Consider the following 21,731-nt stretch of genomic DNA (forward strand, 5'->3'; position numbering starts at 1 on the left):
TTATCTAGGAAAATCCAGAGTCCTCTGAAGTGATGCTGGGTGTCGCATCCCACTGTGTTGACTGCCAGCACCACTACCAGTGTCAGTCACTCCCTCTGAGATCAGAACGTGGTGCCCAGCCATGTGGTCAATGCTGGGCATCTCATTCTTGACTTTAGAGGACAGCACAACGGGACAAGTATGTCACCATCCATCCAGCATTACTCAAGAGTGCCCCAGTAATAGGAGGACATGAAGGTAGCTTTAGGGCCAGAATACTCCAGGCTACTCCCTGAGTATCCTGGCCTGTGTGGATCTGGACCTGGAGTTGGGATTATGGGCTGTTCTGGGTGGAATTGCATCTCCTCTGACAGATCATGTTTGTAGAGCAGAGATGCTTGTGGAGTTGTTCCTGGTAGGCCAGGTGGCTGCTGTGGACAGAAGTGTCTTTGCCCAGCTTCTGACAATACCCCTACTGTGCCTTTTCTTCCTGAAATGAGATCTGGCCACAATGGTTCATGCCTTAATTACATCCCAAACAGAATGAACTCTGCAGGGGCTGCCTTTTTAAAATGTTTGCTGGCTACAACCAGTGCAAAATATTGCAGTCAGATTGTTGTTTGGTGTGTGCTTTAGAAACCAGAAACAGTGCTATACCTCTGATTTTGCACCAGCTGTACCAAGTTCCAACTTGCTTCTGCACTCAGTTCAAAGTACTGAATGAATATTAGAATGATTTGCATAATATGGCTAGATTTGAAGAAGTTGAATATGACAGCCATATCCATGTCTTCATCTGAATGTGGTGTTGGAGGAAAGTTCTGTAAATATCATGAACTGACAAAAAAGACATATGAATGGGTGTTAAGGGTATTAAGAACAAATCAGGCCTGAACTCTCCATATAACTGTCATACGATGAAGTTGAGACTGTCATACTTTGGGCATAACATAAGAAAGGACACTAGAAAGAACAATAATGCTTGTTATGGTAGAAGAGAAGAAGGAAAGAGGAAGACCACATTACAGGAGGATAAACACAGATAAGAAAGCCATGGCCCTCAGCTTGTGGTGCTTGAGCAGGACTGTTGACAAGAGTATCTTGGTGGCCTGTCAGTCATTGGGTCACTGTAAATCAAAGCTGACTTGATGGCAATTAACAACAAATCAATCTCAATTTGGAAAACTTGGCATAAAAGACCATAGAGATAAATATCGCTTTTGTATATTCAGCATCCAGCCCTGTACCAGTCCCTAACCAAAAATCAATCCCTATAATACTCCTGTAGGTCATCAAAATCTGTGGCTGCATCATGGGAGGATCTTCTATTCTGTTTTTTGTGTGTGTGCTTGTATGCAATGAAGTCCCCCACCTTCTAGAGCTCCCTGGCTGAAAGATGGCAATTAGGACTTTAAAAATACTTTACAATAGTTTCTTCTCTATTCCCAGCAGGTGTGTAAAGATGTATCAGAAAAGCAACATGGCCAGAAAGGGGTCCAATTGTACACCCACAGCTGTCAAATCTTTAATTGGCATAGGAAAAGACAGGAAAGAAGGAGACAATCGCTTGCTTCCCGTACATCTTCCCCCCTGCCCCCACAAATATAGCCAAAGTACTGAAAGGGCACAAAAAGAAGCTTTCTCCCAAAACTTATTAAGGTTGGCACATCAGAAGTGCACACACACGCTTAGAAACCCTAGAAAGTATTTTTATTGTCATTAGGAAGCTTGCAGGCTAACCTTGTCAAAACCTATTCAGCCTTGCTTAAAAAGAAAAGAAGAGAGAAGAAAAGGTGAAAATGGGAAGAAAAGATGAATTGTATCCAGAGAAAATAGGTTTGCTTTCTACTAATGACAGTGCTTTAGTTCCACAATAGGTTGCCTTAAAAACTATGCCCCATAGAAAAGAGCTTTTTTTTTCCTTTCCCTTTTTCTCCCCCCCCCCCCCTCTTTTTTTGGCTGGGGAAAATCTGTATTTAATTTAACACAGTGGTGAATATGCACCAAGGCCCCGGGAACAAATTGTCAGCCCCTAGACCCTGCCATGGACTGTACCATTTCTCCCCCCAAAAATAGAAGTTTATTTTAGGTTTTTTTTTTAAATAATAATAATAATAATAATTTAAAAAAACTGGGGAAGCAAAATCTGGCACAACAGGCTGCACCTTGCTTTAAATGAGAATCTGGATACTCCCAAAAGTGACAGTTCTCATTTTTATTGTGCTTTCCAATAGTATTCACCCCCTTTTTTTTATTTTTCCACATTTTGTGGCATTAAAACCTAGAATTGAAATAGATTCAATGAGGGATATACTTGAGATACACAGTGTCAAGGTGCTAAATTGTTTTTATTGTGGGATACAAGCTAAATAAATAAAAATAAACTGGCATTTTTTTGGTTGCAAAAATGTTCACCCCTGTGAAACAATACCCTGCAGAAGTACTTTTGTGAGCAATTATAGTTATGAGTTTTCTTGGGGAAGTCTCTATCAGCTTTGTGCATCTGGATCCTCCAGGTTTTGCACATTCTTCTTTGGCAAAATTGCTTCAGTTCTGTCAGTTCTGTCAGGTTGGAGGGGGACCATTGGTGAACAGCTACTTCAATGTCTTTCCACAGATTTTCAATTGAATTGAGGTCTTGAGTTTTGATTGGCCCATTCTAAGACATCCCGGTACTTGTTTTTAAACCACTCCTGTGTTCCTTTGGCTGTGTGCTTAGGTGAACTGCCAACTTCATTCCAGGCTTCCTTGCAAACCAAAACATTTTTTCCTCTATTTGCCTTGTATTTGACTCTATCCATTGTCACCAGTTTTCTCATTTCTACTAAGGAAAAGTAGCCCCATAATATGATGATGCCACCAACATACTTCAGCGTAGGAATGTTTTTTCTCTAGCCCCTGAGCACTACTTTGCACCATGGATAATGTTTTGCAGCAATGATAAAAAGTTAAATTGTGGTCCCTTCAGATCAGAGAATCCTTTTCAAGGTTTGCCTTATCTCCCACATGTCTTTTTGCAAATTCCAAATGGGTCCTGATATGGGGTCTATTTTAGTACAAGCTGTTTTCTCACCATTTTCCCATAAGGCCCAGATTTATGGAGTGTTCAAACAATACTCATCCCATGGACAACTTCAGTTGTAGATTTCTGCAGCTCTTCTAGAGTTACTTTTGGCTTCCTTGTTATTTATCTGACTAATTCCCTCTTTACCTTGTTACAGGGGGACTGTCTGTGCAGGTTGTCTGTATGGGTCAATAGGACCATGTTACCGCTGGCCTCATGTCATCCTATGTATTTAGATAATGGAGGTCGATATCCTCAGCCTGGGACCAGGCAGCCCAGACTGCTAGTGGGGGCCTTAGGGTGGGTCAAAACTGTTTGCTATGTAGGTTCTTGGAAACACCACAGCAACACCCAAGCAGACCAGAAAGTCCTGTGCATCCCTCATTTTCCTCTGCTGTTGCGGCTACTGAGATAAAGCCGCATCTGTGTCTCACATGGAAAGGTAGCACCTGGCCATGTGAGTGCAGCCAGGTGCCCTCTTTCCACATCAGACACAGTGACAGGGATCTTCTCAACAGAGGTGATGGTGGAGGAAGGTAAGGGGCATGTGACAGTAGCAGGTCCATGACACAGCTGTGTGAACACTCATCCCGTGGCTGTACAAACACCTGCCCATCCCACACAGGTCCAGGAACTGATGTGGATTAGGACCCAGGTCAGAACAGCACAAGCTTGGCCCCTGCTATACTGACCCATCTGCTCAGCCTCTGAGTCTCAATGAATGATCTTCTTTTGGCAGAGACACATCTGAGCCACACTCTTTGCACTTTATAAAAATGGATTTATCAGTACTCCAGGGAAAGCTCACAGCTAGGGATTTTCTTTAAAAATAACACAATCCTATTTCATGCTTCCATGCAACTTTATACTAGTCTTGTTTGTATAGCTCCTTGATTCTTCAAGGGTGCATCTACACTTGACAACAGTTTGCAGTTTGACAACAGTGCTATAGCTCCATCCTATGGAATCCTGGGATTCATAGTTTTACAGGGTCTTTAGCCTTCCTTCCCTGTGAAAGCATACTAGTGCTGCTGTTTGCTAGTTACGCTCTCCAACAAACTCAGAGGCCTTCTAGAATAGATGTATTTAACCTGAAATCATGAGGCACTGGAATTGTTCACAAGTAGATACCTTTCAGCTACTTATATGACTTCTGCACCGGCCCTTATTTAAGTGCATCATAATTAAGAGGGTAAACTGGTACAAAACCAACAAGTTCTGTGTTGTTTTTTTCTTTACCTAATTTGTATGTCATAGTACCATATTTTGCAGTTTCAATGTCTTGCGTATCTTGCATACATCATGTGGTAGCAATGTCATTCCAGTTCCAGATGGTAACACAACAAAATGTGAAAAAGCCACAGAGGGATGAATACTTCAGAAGCCATTGTAGATATTTTTAAAAATCAACAAAAAGGGTTTTGAGTGATCAAGTGGGACTTGAAGCTTCAAAAACAGTCCTGGAGGCTGCATGAAACCAGCAGGCCATGTGATTCACATTCCTGGTTTAACATAAAGACAGGCCAATTTAACTAGCAAAATCCTCACCATTATGAAGTGAGTGAGATCCTGAATGGAACAACGACTTACCACAAGAATCTTGTCTTGCAACCCTCTCTTTATGATCAAGAGAAGTCAGATCCTCTTTCATCATCAGTGGAGAGGGGAGAATAGGTTTCTTTCTTCCCACTAACATTTTCAGGTACAGCCAGAGCTGGGATTGGATTTTAGGCTGACAGTCTATGAGTATTGCACTAACTTATTGATTTTGTCATTTCAGGGCTGGCCGGGTAACCAGAACTCCTAGGGAAAGGAATTCCACAAATTGGTAACAGCTACCAAGAAGGCTCTCTCCCATGTGCCTATGATGGTGGTGGGATTATGAGAAAGCCTTCCCCTACAAGAAATCCCTACATGGTCTGGGTCCAACCTATCTAAGGGATCACCTATTTCCATATAATCCACCCCACGCACTCAGATCCTCTGGGAGAAATCTATTGCAACCCATTAAATCTAGACCGATTGCAACCTCCCAGAGGACTTTTTGTGCTACCGCTCCTAGATCGTGGAATCCCCTGCCAGAGGAGATCCATCAAAGGATTAGCTTAGGGTCTGAACAGACAGGCCAAAATAAAGCTGCTTCGGGTCACTTTGGAGGTATGCTATTTAAATTATACATGCGTCCTAAGAGGACCGGAGCGCAGTTTTGATGCAGCTTCTGTACTCATAGGATGCATGCATAGTTTACACAGCAGTGACCTGAAGCAGCTTTATTTTGGCCTGTCTGTTTGGGCCCATAGGCCCTGTTTACATAGGCCATTAAGCACATACTCAGTACGTGCTAGGGTTGCCCAGGAGCATCCTTTTAGACAGTCCCTAACCCTAGTAAGTACCAAGTACGTAAAAATGGTGGCGCCCTGTCTACATGGGTGCCACCATTTTGACGTAACGGCCACGTTGCATCCAAATAGTGTGGCATGGCCGTTACATCTTGGCGCCGCTGCAGGGTGCTCGTGGCACCCTTTCAGTGGCACCAGAAGGAGCTCCAAAACAGAGCTCCTTCTGCCGTGCATATCGCTAGTGCAGCCTTTAAACAGCCACGCCAGCGATACAGAGAGAAAGGGGGCGAGCGGCCCCTTTCTCTCTTTCCCCGCCACTGTCGGGGTGTCCTTGAGGCATGAAGCCCCAAGGACACACCTTTCCAGGCTGCAGGGAAGTGGCATTTTGCCGCTTCCCCGAGGCCAAGAAAAGTGGCAGATCAGGGCCTCCGGGGCTGCCGCTGTGGCAGCTGAGACCCTGATCCATCAGGGAAAGGGGCAAGTTTTTGTGTCTTTTTCAAGGATTTCTTTTTTTGTGACAACTTTTTTGTGAAAATGTTCATGGAAATAAAAACTCTCAGGTTTTCACAAAAAACACACACACACATTTTGTGTGGAAAATGTGCATTTTTTCCATAGTGCACATTAATGTTGATGCCTAAGGAACACAAAGGGGCGGTCTGTATCCCACCTTAGATAGTTTTTAAAAAGCTGTCAAGACAGATTTTAATTGTAATGTGTTTAACTCTTTTTTAGGAAGGATGAGGATATTATATGTACAATATATTGTATATTGGAATGATTTATGGATTTAAGCCGCTTTGATTGTTTGGCAATCAAAAAGGGATTATAAATAAAGTTATTATTATAATTATTATTATTCCCTTACAGATCTTAGACCTCAAGCAGGCTTGTATAGGGAGATACCATTTCAAAGGATACACTGAGATACGACTAAGGGGTTGTGCAGATGGACCCTAAGGGGCAGCCTCCATCCAACCCTTTTACAGCCAGATCGGGGCTGTGGCAACTGCACGTTGTAGCCCTGATCTGGCCTTTGCAGGGTGCAAAAATGAGCCACAAAAGCAGCTCCTTTTTGTGCCCTGCAAAGGGTGCGATAGCCGCAGCACCACAGCTTTACACACACACACGCACACACACACACACAACCAACAGTATTTCAGTCAGAACTAATATCAACTCTCCCACTCACTCCTTGCCTCGCAGCCATCTTCACACTAGAGAGGGGGAAATATTCAAAAATATTTTAGAAATAGTCAAATAACATATTTTTGAGTGTCAAGAAACCCTGACGAGAAAAAAAAACTGGACTGGTGAGAATCTCTGCAGTTCAGGGATTATTTGCACATGATTTACTTGCACAGAAAACAGCATAAAACAATATTTCCTCAGAAAATACTAATTTTCAGTGTAAAACAATAAAATTTGTGTGCATTTTACACAGAATAAGTCACAAACTGCAAAATAGACTTGAACCACTGTGTGGTTTTCAAAGATTTTCTTGCAGTGGGAAGAAAATTATTAAAATTACTTGTAAATTCAAGAAAGAATTACAACCCTACCTCAAACAGATAGTTTTCCCAGATCATGAAAAATATAGTTACTTTAAGCCATAACAAACAAACTCCCATCTTTATGGAAAATCACTGCAATTGTCTAATAGCTGATCTTAACATAATGCATTCTGAGTTAATGAATATTTAATCTGAAGGCTGCATTTACTTTTGGTTTGATGGATGCAGACACAAAATGCAGCATACTGAATGAGAAGCATAAAAAGAAAATTGATGTTCTAGCTATACTTTCCAATTAGTATGTGTGTATTCAGGAAAACATTCAGAAAGACTGGAAGTTTATACATATACTTCCATTTGTCTCATTATCTTGCAAAGAATATTGCATTAATGGTATTTGATAGTATAAAATCATCTTGCTTTTTCATACTCCAAATTATATTGAATTTTCAAAAGTTTCAACTACCCACTCACTGTTTTCTGTATAGGCATTTGGCAGTGCAACACTATACACTGCATTCAGTGAAACTTTATCCTAGCTAAATGTACACAGAGTTGCAAGCTCATACATTTCAATGAAATAAGGAACTGGCTCAGAAATATCAACAGGATCCAACAGTGCCAATCCTCTGTTTTTGTTGGCAGGAAGTTAAGGGGAAAGATTCCCTTTCCTCCAGCTCACTTCATATTTTCCAAATTTCTGGAATTCTCCAGAAAAAGGTTTTCAGATAGCATAGGCCTGAATTGTCTTGCTTAGTCCTAACTAGGAGAGATATACTGAATCAATTGTATAATGATGAGTCAACACATAGGTAAATCCCATTAATACAGATAGTCTACCAATAGGTATAGGAAGGAAAGGAAGAAAGTGTTGTCATATTAACAGATGTCCAATATGGATTTCACCCTCTATGTTCTCACTTACTGACTACAAGATTCACCAGATGTTGAAGCTATGGGATAAGATTTTTAAAATAATAATAATAATAATAATGGTTCTAAAAATGACATTTGCATCCCTAATTTTATCATTTTATTATCTACTGATAATATAAGGTACCACTAAATGCTTTATTTAGGTGCATCCAAATCCACTTAACCAAGAAGGTATAGGAATGTCAAAGATTTTCCATATTATCCAGCAGTATAGTTATATGAATTGGAAACAGTGGATTGGTAGTGTTAAAAATAAATTTTGTAATTTTTAAAGGCTGTTCTAGTTGTGCACAATATAATACCAATACTAGTACAAGAAGGAATGAAAAAGAAACGATGTAAGACGAGCTTTGCTTTCTGTGACAGTGATAATTTTTAGGAAATGTCCTAAACATTTCCATCTGAAGATCCTGCACTGATGCTTTGGGAATATGCCAATTTGAAAAATTGAGTGATTATCAACTGGAAACTTTTCAGCCTACCCCTGGTACTCCACCACTTTAACAGCAGTTTAATTTTCAGGCATTAGCAAATGCAAGATGATTATGTTTTCCTCTTTACAGTAAAAAAAAATCACAGTTGGTTTCTGCAAAATCAAACAAATGTTGATGTCAGTCCAAGACACTTTACTGTCTCAGGTTGACAAGATGCTTCCCACCCTACCATTTCATATGCAGAAGCCAACCAGACTGGCAATTACCAAGGATGGTTCATTTGTTGCCTTAAACAAAGGACAAGACTGAACCCTCTCCTCCAATGTGATCTGGACTTTAATCATATAATAATGGTAACAGTATTGCCTCTCAGAGCAGCAGACCTGTTAGTGACATACACAGATGGATGTCCACTTACACATGTGTATGCTTTGGAGGGTGATTGAGGAGGTTGGTATTCTCTTACCATCCTTTACAATGACCAATGCCCCCAACTCACCATTTAGTAGCTGCATCCCTCCCCCATGGCTATTCAATGACTGGTGTAGAGTAGGCAGTATTGGAGAAGTATTTGGCTGTGTCCCCATGTTATCATTTCCTGTTTGTGGTCACCCTAAGGTGAACCTATCATGGGTTTTTCTTGGCAAGATTTGTTCAAAGAGGGTTTGCCGGTGCCTTCCTGCAAGAGTGTGACTTATCCACGGTCACCCACTGGGCTTCTATAACTCAGGAAGGATTAGAACCCTGGTCTTCAGAATCCTAGTTCAACCACTACACCACACTGACTCTTTTAAGTTTATCGCACAGGCCCTGGAAAGGGCCTGTCGTGTTACAAAATGGGGCATGATGGGAACAGGAGGCAGCATAAAATGCTGTTTACCGCACAGGAGAACACCACCGCCATAAGTTCTCATTGCGTTCCGGATGCATTCCCCAGGGGGCGATTTTCAGGAGCTGTTTAGAAGTGTTCCTGAAAATCACCCCTTCTGGGATGCATCCAGAATGTGATGGGAATTTTTGGTGGCGGCAGCAGTGGCAGCATTCTTCTGTGCTGTAAGATGCGTTCTATGTCACCTCCCATTCCCATCACGCCCCCTTTTGTAATGCAACAGGCCCATTCCAGGGCCTGTGCAATAAGCTTATTTGTGTCACCATAGCCACAGGCATAATGATTATATCATCTGCTGGAACCTTCAGAGAACTTCAGCAGATCTCAGGGAATGATATTGTTGGTCTTCATCTGGCTACAGAGACATAGTCAAACATTTCTCCAACACCCCTTACTATCTACCAGTCACTGAATGTCCATGGGGGGCTGCAGTGGCCAAACATTAAGGTCAGGAGGGTTGAAAAGAAAGAGGTAGCATAATTCCACCCATAGAACTATTATGCTACAGTGTACCATACAGGATCTGTGCCAAATTGAATTACACACAGCAAAGATGGCCAGGAGGTTCAGGAGGAATGGCCAAGGGCCTGCCACTTCTGGCTCCCCATCTTCTAACCAAATTCATGCTTCACTTAACCTATCAATTGTACCTGCCTTCAATATTACTCCAACAACCAAACAGGTGATGCAACATCATATTCCCCTTCACCTGAGAGAACCAGGCTTAACTCGGGCTCCTCACACAGCTCTGTCCCCTCCATCATCTCACCATGATACTCCTTGCTCCACAACATCTACCACTCAGGACAGGTGAAATTTTCTTTCCTGTACTGCTGGAGACACAAGAGCGAGCCAAGTTTCCTGTTCTCTTTTTCTGTCAGCTTTGGAAATTTTTAAATAATTGATCTTCATTGAAACAAGTGGAAAGTGGTGTAAAAACATAGGATACTGATCAGCATTTCTGAATCAATTTTCAGAAGGTTGACCATATTATTAACCACTTAAAACAGAAAGTAAATAAGAAAAAGAACAATTAATCATGTGGCAGCTTAAAGAAAGGTGTGTAATACCTAGTTCCCCCCAACACACATACCCATTAATTATTGCAACCACAACAATCATATTTGTTCTCAAGCTGCTGAAAGGCAGCAGTAGACTTTCAGAATTCAGGATTTCAGAACAAAACAAAGTACTTTTGCTCTAAAGCAAGTTGTACAGGGAGTACACAGATTTATTGAAAGAAAAACCATGCTGCCAGAAATCTCACAAAAATCACAATCCAAAGCAAAATGCCTACTCTGTGCACATTGTGATTTCAAGCAAAATTGCCTTTTCAAAAATATTTCATTACCACCAGCATTCCACTACAAAATATCATTAACTTGGCAGTAATGGCTCCTGGTGGGTTGGAGAAGGCTAAAACATCCAAGACCTCTTGAAGTTGCTTCCCCTCAGACTATATATATATATATATATATATATATATATATATATATATGGCACACAAGTTTACATTATGGAGTTGTCTATGGTCTTCAAAAGCTCACACCATAATAAAATCTATCGGTCTTTAAGACTCTTTGGCCTGTTACAGACTGCCAAAATAAAGCTGCTTCGGGTCTCTTTGGAGGTATACTATTTAAATGATGCATCCACCCTAAGAATCCAGAAGCTGCACCAAAAGCTGCATTCCAGTGCTTAGGAATGGAGTGTGGCTTTGGTGCGACCTCCGGACTCTTAGGACCCATGCATTATTTAAATAGCATACTTCCAAAGAGACCTGAAGCAGCTTTATTTTGGCAGTTTGTAACAGGCCTTTGTTTTCTCTCCCCCTGCCCCCGAGTGTCTGTTCACTATTTCTGTTTTTCCAGTAAATCTCTGCATCATTTTATAAGTCTCAAGATGTTCAAAAGAGAGCATTAAGGAGGGGAATTACCACCGTTCAAACATCCAGTTGGGAAACAAACATTCTGCTGTTCCAACTTAGAAGTCTGTAAATTGGTATTTTCCACCTCTCCGAGGATTCAAATGTCATGGTCACACTGGGCAAGAAAGGAGTCCTCAGGTGCTCATTATAGTACTCAGACTAGAAAGTGCTTCCAACCCCTGTGCCTCCCTCCCCATGAAAAGCTTTTAAAGGTTAATTAACAACAGGAAGTGATAAAATTTTATAACCCACCACTTATCATTTTTTAATGGCTGTGATTTTTTATTTTTTAGTGAGAGGTGGTAAAGCGTTGTTTGGTGTTTTTGATCTTGCTCCCGGCTGTTTACAGCTGAGGAACCCCTTGGACAAAAATACATATTTAATATCGAAAAGCTTCTGCTTCATGCTGGAAAGATGGTTGTTTTGTTTGGCAGCAAGGAGGAAGTTCCATTTTGTTTGTATTTTACTCTTTCTAACCTTCAGTAACAAGGTCTCTAAGCAAGGTGGAAATAAACTTGGCTTCAAAACCTTTAAGAAGTTACTCAAAAATGCTACAAGTAGTTAACCTGAGAATCTGAATTTATTGCACAACAAGAACACAACTTAAGTTTTAACAAGGCAAATGTGTATACAGTCCCCCTATTCCCCACCCCCAGAGATACTTAAATAACAAACCTAAGGATAGTCCCCTTTCCATTTACACACGTGGGCCAAAACCAATAATGGCTAGAACAAGAAATGGCAGCTTAAGCTAGTCCAGTTTTGATTAGGAACAATCAAAACAATAGCAACAATAGCAATAGCAACAACATTTTACATTTCTAGTGAATGCACTCTCTAAGCGGTTTACAATGTGCAAGGCAATTGCCCCCATACTCAGTTTACCAATCTACAAAAGGATGGAAGGCTGAGTCAACCTAGAGCCATGTGGGATCGAACTCACAACGTTGTGCTTACAGTACCAGCATTTATCCACTGTGCCAGCAGGGCTCCAATACACCTGTTACAGATAGTAATAAAATTTGTGACTATTCTGTTTGGGGGGGGAGGCAGCTAAGGGTGGGAAGCACAATAGAGGTTTCCTACTCTCTCATAATACTGGAACCCAGATCCATCCAATAACTCTGAAAGGTAGGAAGGAGATTCAAGCAGACAAAAGTATTTATTTGTGTGTATATATGTGCCTTCCAGTAGCCTGTCATCTTTTGGCAACCACATTAATTTCATAGCATTTTCTTAAGCAAGAATAATGGGGTTTTTGTCAGTTCCTTCCTCTGAAATATAGCCCACAGCACCTGGTATTCATTGACAGTCTCCCATCCAAGCACTAACCAGAGCTGACTTTGCTTAGCTTCCAGCATCAAACAGGATCTAGGTCCTTAGGGTATTTAGGGATATATATATATATATATATATATATATATATATATATTACATTACACTGTGCTTAATTAAACGATGGAGACTACAATGATGGACACCAACAAGGACTCTGAAAGGGGGTTAGATAAAAAGGGATTAGGCTGTTTTTAGGTTCTGGAACTCCCTACTAAGGGAAGCTCTCCCTGGTGTATTTCCACCAGCAGAAAAGGTCCTAGATTCAGCTAATCACAACTAGAGCAGACCTATAGAATTGGTGGGGTTTACAATAAGGACTCAGCTATGTAGCAATTGATTTGGCCCTACCTGAATCTGGCACTAGCAATTGAATTTTGGCCAGTGAACTATTTATTCTTTTCACAGCTGACTGTTAAGGCAGGGGCTTTTTAGCAGGTGGGTGCTATTGGGAAAATACAAACCAAATACAAGTGCAATAAAATAAATACAGTACTCAGTAAACTAACCATAATCACTTTAGCCCAAGAGCTACTACAGAAATGCTAGAGCAAATAAATGTGTCTTCATAATTTTTCTGAAAGAAGGGAATTAGTGAACCCACAAAGGAAGCTGATTCCAGAGATGGAAGGATGCCACTAAAAAGCCCCTTCCATTGTGCCCACCAGCCTAACTGTCCTTGATGGCCATGCCATAGACATCTGTTTGGTCACTAGAAAAACAGGATGTGGGACTAGATGAGCCTACATTAATCTGTCCTAGCAGAGATGTTACAGTGACATTATTTCACTTGAACCTTTTACCACTTCAGGACTTGACCAACAGCTTCTAGGAGCAAGGAAGGGATCCTGCTGACAGCGCTTCCATTCAGCCCCTGGTAGATGCACTGGCTGTGGGTTTCTGGGAAATGTTGTCCAAAAAAGTAGCTTTTCCAAGTGACTGGTGGCCTCAACATCATAGAAAATAGAGATAGATAGATTTGCTCTGAGTATTAATCTGAACCTTTAAGGGAGTTATCAACAGCGCTAAACCTGTTTTGGAGATATGAGTCAGCACTGTGGATGGTTCATTTAAATTTCAGGATCACAGTAAACGCAGAACAGATTCATGACAAATGTAAGCCATCAATCATGACAAGATAGGTAATGAGATGAATAGTGGAATCATGGAGCAAGTGGCCATTTCCACACGGTTACCTGAGCTCAGGTTTAGGAAGAAGGAGAAGAGGATTTATTACCCTCACACTGACTTAGTAAATTCTGGGGATCTTTAACCTCTATAGGTACCCTTAGCATGCTTATGGAAAGGCTCCAAAGCATGCAGGAGACACTTCAGGAGGCTTTCTAGTTTTGATAGAAGATGGTTAAAACAAACTCAAGAAATCCAGTCCCAACCTTCTTCTACAATCCCAATAAGGCATTGCATGGAAACCTAGCATTTATATTGCTTTCCAGGAGAACAGGTTTTCTTTGCAGTTTTCCTTGACACAGCTTTCTAGCCACTTGCAAGAGTTGTGGTTTTATCCCTTCAGTATTTGTTAGTAAACAAAATGTGTGTTTGCAGCTCCTGTTGTTCTTGCCATTCTTTTCATCTTCTTAAAAACCAACAGAGTTGACCCATGCATGCTGAGTTCATTTATTTTACTTTATTTGTCCTTTGAAATGTAAATACACTTCACAGAGCACATCACACAGCTTTAAAATGTGACTTATGCTCCTGGTTTTGCAAATTGGCTGGCTGAACTCAGATTCTAGCTGGAAGTTACCCGGACCACATCAGCCCGGCAGCATCGGCAACAAAAATCCATGCGATAGTATCCAGATACAGCCCAAATCAGAATTCAATTCAGGAGCAGTAAGTCGCTTTTTAAAGCGGAGCGATGAGCTACCACATTTTTGACAGATTCTTAGGACTGTAAGGTTGCAACCTGGAGATCCTCTTTTTTTCTTTAGGAGACCCACTGACCCAAGACAGTCTTTAAGTAAGACATGGGTCACAACTGGAATACAAATTCACAAAATACTAACCCTTGAGTTCTAACTCTAGAACAAAAAAGAATAGTCCTTTTTTTCTCCTTCAAATTAATGGCCTACTCAGCATCCCCAGAATCTCTCCCTGAAACCGTTCACCAAAATCAGAAGTGGCAATATTGTTTTCAGTCAGTTCTGTGTCCAAAGGTGGGCACCATAAGAGACATAAATCTACCCCCATGTCCAATCTGGCTGCCCCCCCCCACCATTAGTTCTTTCAGGAAATATAACTGGAATCATCCTGCACTATTGGTTTAAGCAACACTGAACCCTTGTTTTCAAACTGGAAAAGAAACCATGCTCATTATCACACTACACTGTTATAGCATTATTATTCCACTTTAGCTGCTATGGCTGCCTCCCATGGAATCCTGGGATCTGCAGTTTAGTGAGGCCTGAAAATGGCACATGGTGTAAAAATGTTCATCAAATTCAGAAAGAGAGAAATGGGTACAGATGGTGAAACAGATGACAGAATTTCTAATTTTAGAGAATTAAAACTTGGATGTTGGCAGGACAATTTATCTCCAAGATGAAAAGGGCAAATCATCTGAATCTAGGATTTCATCAGCTCTCCAGTTGGTGTGACCTTTTCCTTTGGTTTTCAGTGTGTACAAACAATTTTTAATTGGTCCTGAAATGAAAACTTGGGAGGCAAAAGGCATGATTGGATTATAATATCTGTAGGGGGTGGAACACTTCTCAGCCATTAATGCCATTTGCTTTTTAAAATGGACACCCCGTAATTATGGTGTGGAGAAAGTTATTTTTCACTCCTTTTCCATCAAACTAGAATTTAGGGTCACTCTATGAAATTGAATGAGTAGTTTCAGGTGAAAGGAAATAGTTCAATACACAATGCATAATTAACACATGCAAAACTTCTCTTCAGAAAAAAGAAACCACTTGGAGATACTTTTCAGCTGTAGAGTAAGATATAAATGCTACTGTTGTTAACTGCCTTTAAATCAAGCTTTTGGCTTTCTTCTTTAGCTTTCCATTGTAATTGTTCCAAGTCCTTGTTGTGTTCTGCTAGTAGTATTGTGTCATCTATATATCTTAGATTGTTGATGTTCCTTCTTCCAGCCTTCACTCCTTCTTCTCAGTCTAAATCTGCTCTTTATATAATGTTTTCTGCTATACAGAAACTAAGAAACTAAATTCTATGCAAATAAAGAAAAACATACAGATACACAGATGGCTTTATTGCCACAAGATGCTATTCATTATTTATGTATTTATTTCTATGCTGCCTTTGTCCCAAAAAGAGACCCAAGGTGGCTCACAATATAAAAACACATTAAAACAAAACAAAACAAAATGTAAAGACAATTGAAATAACCTAATAACACTACAAAGTTAAAATTTAAACATACAAAAGTTAACCAACATAATCTAAAACATCCCACCCACCCCCAAAAAAATAAAAAATAAAACCAGGCTTTGTGATTTTAAAAAGCCTGCCTGCATTGAAATGTTTTTATTTGCTGGCGAAAGGCCAGCGGGGGGCCAGTCTAGTTAGGTCCAGTCTAAATAGCTTCCCATGTAATGGAGTTCCACAGGTTGGAAGCAGCCACTGAGAAGGCTCTGTCTTGTGTCCTCACCAAGCAAGCCTGTGAGGGTGGTGGGACCAATAGAAAGCCTTCTCCTGAGGATCTTGGGGCTCTAGATGGTTCATATGGGAGATACGGTCTCACAAATAGTCTGTAGGGCATTATAAGTCATGACCAGCACTTGTTCCCAGAAACAAACCGGTAGCCAGTGAAGCTATTTCAATATGGGAGTTATATGCTCCCTATAACTGGCTCCGGTCAGCATTCTAGCTGTGGTGTTTTGAACTCACTGACATTTCTGAACAGTGTGATAGACAAAAGGTTGAATGACTTTCAAAGCAAGTTAGTCAAGTCTATTACAGTGGCACTTTTAGAGTAGGGCATGTGCCTACTCTAAAAGCATGGATAAGTGTACGGCAGGGTGAAGAATGTGTGTCCCTGCAGATGTTGGATTTCAGTGACCAACATAGAAATAGGTGTCTTTCTGACTGTCCAACAGCCAGAGTTGCAGTCCAACAACATCTGGAGGGTGATATATTCTCCACCTGCAGTCATAATCTATGGTGACTAGTTATGATAGCTAGATGAAGCCTCCAGAATCATAAGCATGGATTGTCAACCTGTTAATGACGCATGTAACTGCAAATTAAACTTCCATCCAGGTATGTCTGTTTTTGGTCAGTGAAGAGGTTAGTGTTCCCTTGGTCTTTTTACAGCACCAACCCCCCCCCCCAAAAAAAAATCTTACTGCAGAACTGCTGATAGTCATGTGATTAGTGGAGAGTGGGGTAAGTTTGCAGAAGCATCTGGCAATGCCCTCATAATAGATGTGAAACGATTGCATCAACCATTGAGAGCTCTGGAGGATCTTCACAGATTTCAGTAGAAGATGTAACTGCTTCTGGCTAGAAAGACATGATAATATGTGTTTGTCCTATACCCTTTCCATATTCCATGAAGCATGGAATGGTGCCTCAAAGGTAATTCTGGGGAATGGTAAATAGCTTTGGGTTGTGTAGTCCCAACTACTACATTACAGTGAACAATGCAAGGATTGTGGCACTGCCCCAGTCACCACTTATGAGCTTCCTATGGAGACCTTTAGCTAGCCTCTTAACTAGATGAAAATCTGGTACGATCAAGCTCTTAAGGAGTTTTAATGGACAGAACTGTTTTGTACATTGTTGCTGCAACCTTATCTTATTTAGTTAACAGATATCATTGCTAGCAAAATCATCTCAAATAATTTACCTTAAGCTGTGACAGAATTGTGTGTGTGTGTGTGTGTGTGTGTGTAGAATTCAGAGACATAACCATATTAGTCTGGAATATCAGTATGTAATGGGATCCTGTAGCATCTTAGCACACTGTGTGAAAGCAACAACTGTGCAGGTGCTACTACTTCTTTTGCACAGTTACTGTCTGTGCACATGTGTGCATGCATGTTCCTTTCCTTGTGTCCCTGTGTCTTCTTTTCCTTGGCTCTTCTACAAGCAAGGAACACTGGAATTCTGAAAAGAATCACATGAAATTAATGCCAGCAAACAATTCTCATATTACCAAAAGCACTGCATTATGCATGACTTGTTTCACATGACAACCTCAGCACTTGTGCCTACAGGGAGTATTAAAGTAAATGTTAGCTTTTGTTTCTGTACTGGGAAATGATATACATGTTTCATTAAGGATGCCTTCTTGTGGGTAATTGAAACAGAATTGTTCCGTTAGTTAAGAATAAGTCAGAAATCAATTCATTTTCCTTATTAGTCAAATAAAAAACTAAATGGCTACCAGCCACCCCCTGGCTAATTGTACAAAGTAAAAGTAATAATAACATGTATCATACACATCTTCTCTTGGGAGGTCCATCAGGAGCACCATTTTGAATATTTTATATATATATAGACATTCCTCTGCTCCTTGCTGCTGCTATTCATACTATTTTAAACAGTTCTTACAATCTGGGAGTAAAATTGCCACTTGAGGACAGCATGTTCTTTGGAAGATTTTAAAATATGCAGCTGAAATATGCATCTACAGTATCTATTTCAATTTATTTAAAAGGACTTTGGGCAGATGGACAAAACTTGTATTCGATGCTCTGGGCATAGTGACAAAACTGAATGGATGGAAGCATTATTTTAATTCACTGCCCCTCTTCTTTTTTCCTTCTCCCAACAAGAATTATTGCCTCCAGCCTGAAGCTGCTCAGTCTCAGTCTCACAATTTGATCCCACCTATCTGGCATTTCCCCCCAAAATATCTGAAGAGGGGTAGAAGAGGAATTTAAGTCTGGATGTCCTCTCTGAGGAGAGAGCAGGTGAGCATATTAGGGAGCATGAGGTTTTCTTTGACAGAGTGGAGAAGACTGTCCTGGATAAGGAACACACAGGATAGGTTCCTGAGGCAGAGTAATGAGACGTCCTCCTTTTCACAGAAATATCCTCCATTTCAACCTTTTCTCCAGGAGGAATTTCAAAATGATCTCCATTTTCGGCATGACTAAGAAGCATGGATTTACATTTATATCCATGTTTTTAGCGTTTATTTGGTCATGTCCTCCATTTTTCTTGACTGTCACACATTTTGTGGTGTCTTGTCCTCCTTTGCAGTTAGGACATCTGATCACCCTGTTCCTGAGGAGCAGGTCAGCTCCCAAACACAGGAGAAAGAGATTTGGAGGAATGAGACACGTTGAAGAACCGGAGAAAATTATATGAGTTTGGAGCTTTTTCTCTACCTTATAATTTCATCTTTTAACTCCCCAACTTTAATCTATGTGCTTGGATCTTGTTACCTAAACCCTGGCATTTCCAAAACTTGGAGGAGAAAAACATGAAGTATTTTTGCAAAAACTGAGGAGAGCTACATTGAGAAATGTAATATGGGTTGGCTCTTTAGCACTGTATTTATTTAATTAGTAAGTAACCAATAACTGAATGATAGAGGGATGCAGTGGCTAAGACACTGACTCTAACAACTGCTGGATTGGCAGGTTGACAGCTCCATGTGCTCTCCCATCACTAGTCCCAGCTTCTGCCAACCTAGCAGTTTGAAAGCAAGTAAAAACGCAAGTAGATAAATAGATACCACTTTGGTGAGATGGTAACAGCATTCTGTGCAGTCATACTGGCTACAGACGCACAGAGTAGTCTTTGACAATGCTGGCTCTTCAGCTTAGTAACAGAGATGAGCACTGCCCTCTACAGTCAGACACAACTAGAAAATGTTTTTTTGTGGGTTCTTTGGGCTATGTGGCCATGTTCTAGAAGAGTTTATTCCTGATGTTTCGCCAGCATCTGTTGCTGGCTTCTTCAGAGATCTTCATTCTCTGAAGATGCCAGCCACAGATGCTGGCGAAACGTCAGGAATAAATTCTTCTAGAACATGGCCACATAGCCCGAAAATACCACAAAAAACTATGGATGCCGGCCATGAAAGCCTTTGACTTCACAACTAGAAAACTTTGTCAAAGAGGAAACCTTTATCTTTTTAACTGAATTATGGGATTGTGTATGCTGAAATTCCAATTTAAGTCAATCACTTTAATTGAAAAAAATACATTTTAACTGTCCCCCTTTGTTAGAAAATTTCCAGTTTGATTTTAACTACTTAGATCCTATCTCTTCTGTTGTAAGAACATCGGTGTGATTTAATACCAAGTGTTTAATGGAAAGTTTTAATGAAGACAGACAGTGAGCTGCACCTTCTGTGTGACATGGAAAACTGTACTCTGGGGTGATAACAGCTGCTAGAAGTCTGCTCAGCTGTATTTACACAGGTGCAGATCTCCAAACATTAAACCTACATTCAGTTGTTAAAGCTGCAATCCTCTGTCCCTGGTGATCAAAAAATAAATGAATTTGTTTGTATAGCTCATTTTTTATGGCTTTCCCCACTAATAAATTGGGGGAATCATATATGTTTGGCAATGTCTGCGTATGTATTTGTGATACTGAGCTGGGCCATTGCAGAAGGCAACATATTTTCATAATCCAATGGACTGATATTTATTAAAGGTTCCACCCATAGTATCTTGGATACTACAGCTGAAATAAGAAGTATAAATGCTTGATAAATATACATGATAGATTTACATCACATTTTCAAAAAAATTGACACAGAACTGAGCCTCCTTTAGTTCAAAGAACTAATTCTTAAGTAAGCATGTGAACAGTTGCAACTCTAAGATGATTGACTACTCCTTTCTTATTCCCAGTACACTGAGAGTTACAGTTCTTTGAGTGGAGGAGATGATCATAACACCTTCTAATAACAAAAAGGAGTTCCTGAGTCAACAAGAGGTTTCTCAATAATAATAATAATAATAATAATAATAATAATAATAATAATTTATATTCATATTTCCTGCCTCTCCCTATGGATCGAGGTGGGATCACAGCAATAAGAAAAAAAAATACAGTACAGATCCATTACATGGCACTTTGATGGCACTTTAATTGCAATAGCTCCATCCTATGGAATCCTAGTATTAGCAGTCTGATCAGTGAAGTACTTAGATACCTCTGCTACAAGGTTGCAGTGCAGTAGTTCAGAAACCTGTACCAGAGTTCTCTACCAGGCTACAAACCCCAGGATTCCATGAGACACAGCCACTGGCCAAACTGCCTAGGGGATTCTAGGAGTTGTGATTCCAGCAAAGCAGCTTGTTCAAACCTTCCTGATATGAGCCCAGTATTTCAGTTTGAAAGGGCAGTTCACACACGTACACCGACCTACACATACAAGATGTAAGCAAAAATAACTTCTGGTTTGACAGTCAGTATACCACATGTTACTGACTGGAGTTCTGGACCATTAATGATTTGGATTTTGTTCAAGACAATGGATATTGCCAGATAATGTGGCATGTTCCAAGCAGTGCTGTTTTTGTAATTGTGCTGTTGTGATCCTGCTATGCTGGTTTCACTCATATGATTTGTCAATCTGTTTTGAATTGCTCCGACAGCATCGTTGCCATCACAATAATCATGCCTGATGTATTGTTGTTGTTGTTGTTGTTGTTGGAGATCTTACAGTCTGGCCCACACACATACTCAGTTGAGTAAGATGCAAACAATTAATTAAAGATCTTGTAATGAGCAGCAACAGAGCCAATGTGGCGTAGTGGTTTGAGTGTTGTACTATAACTCTGGAGATCAAGGTTTGGATTCCTCAGTCATGGAAACCCATGGATGACCCTGTGCAAATCATACTCTCTCAGCTTCAGAAAAAGGGAAAGGCAACCATCCTCTGAACAATTCGTGCCAACAAAACCCCACAATAGGGTGGCCATAAGAAGCAGCTTGAAGATACCTAACAATAAAAACAAAATGAGGACCAATTGGAAATGCAAAGCATTTCCTGTTCCTTTTTCATTAGCATAATGGTCACTCAGAATTCACAAGCTTTTAGGAACTTTGCCAACAGCTGTAATTTTACAACTGCCTGAGGACCGTTTGTGCAAGAATTTGAACAGCTAAAGTCTGGCAGTGAAATGATGCCCTCCTGAAAATCAAAGCCTTTTAACAGAGAGATAAATGAGAACTATACATGGAAAATCCCCACTGTTTTCTGTCTGCATCCCATCTTCTCTATTTAATTTTTTTAGCTTATTAATGGCTTAATATGAATGAAATATATTGAAAAGTGTTGAGCAGATGGCTGTCAAAATTGCTCTCCATTTAGCTGACAGAGCCATGTCTAACTTCAGGAGGTAGTACACAGTGTT

This window comes from Sceloporus occidentalis, unplaced genomic scaffold (genome assembly GCF_023333645.1).
Source record: "Sceloporus occidentalis isolate IW3139 unplaced genomic scaffold, rSceOcc1.0.p SCAF_5, whole genome shotgun sequence".
Lineage (NCBI taxonomy): Eukaryota > Metazoa > Chordata > Lepidosauria > Squamata > Phrynosomatidae > Sceloporus > Sceloporus occidentalis.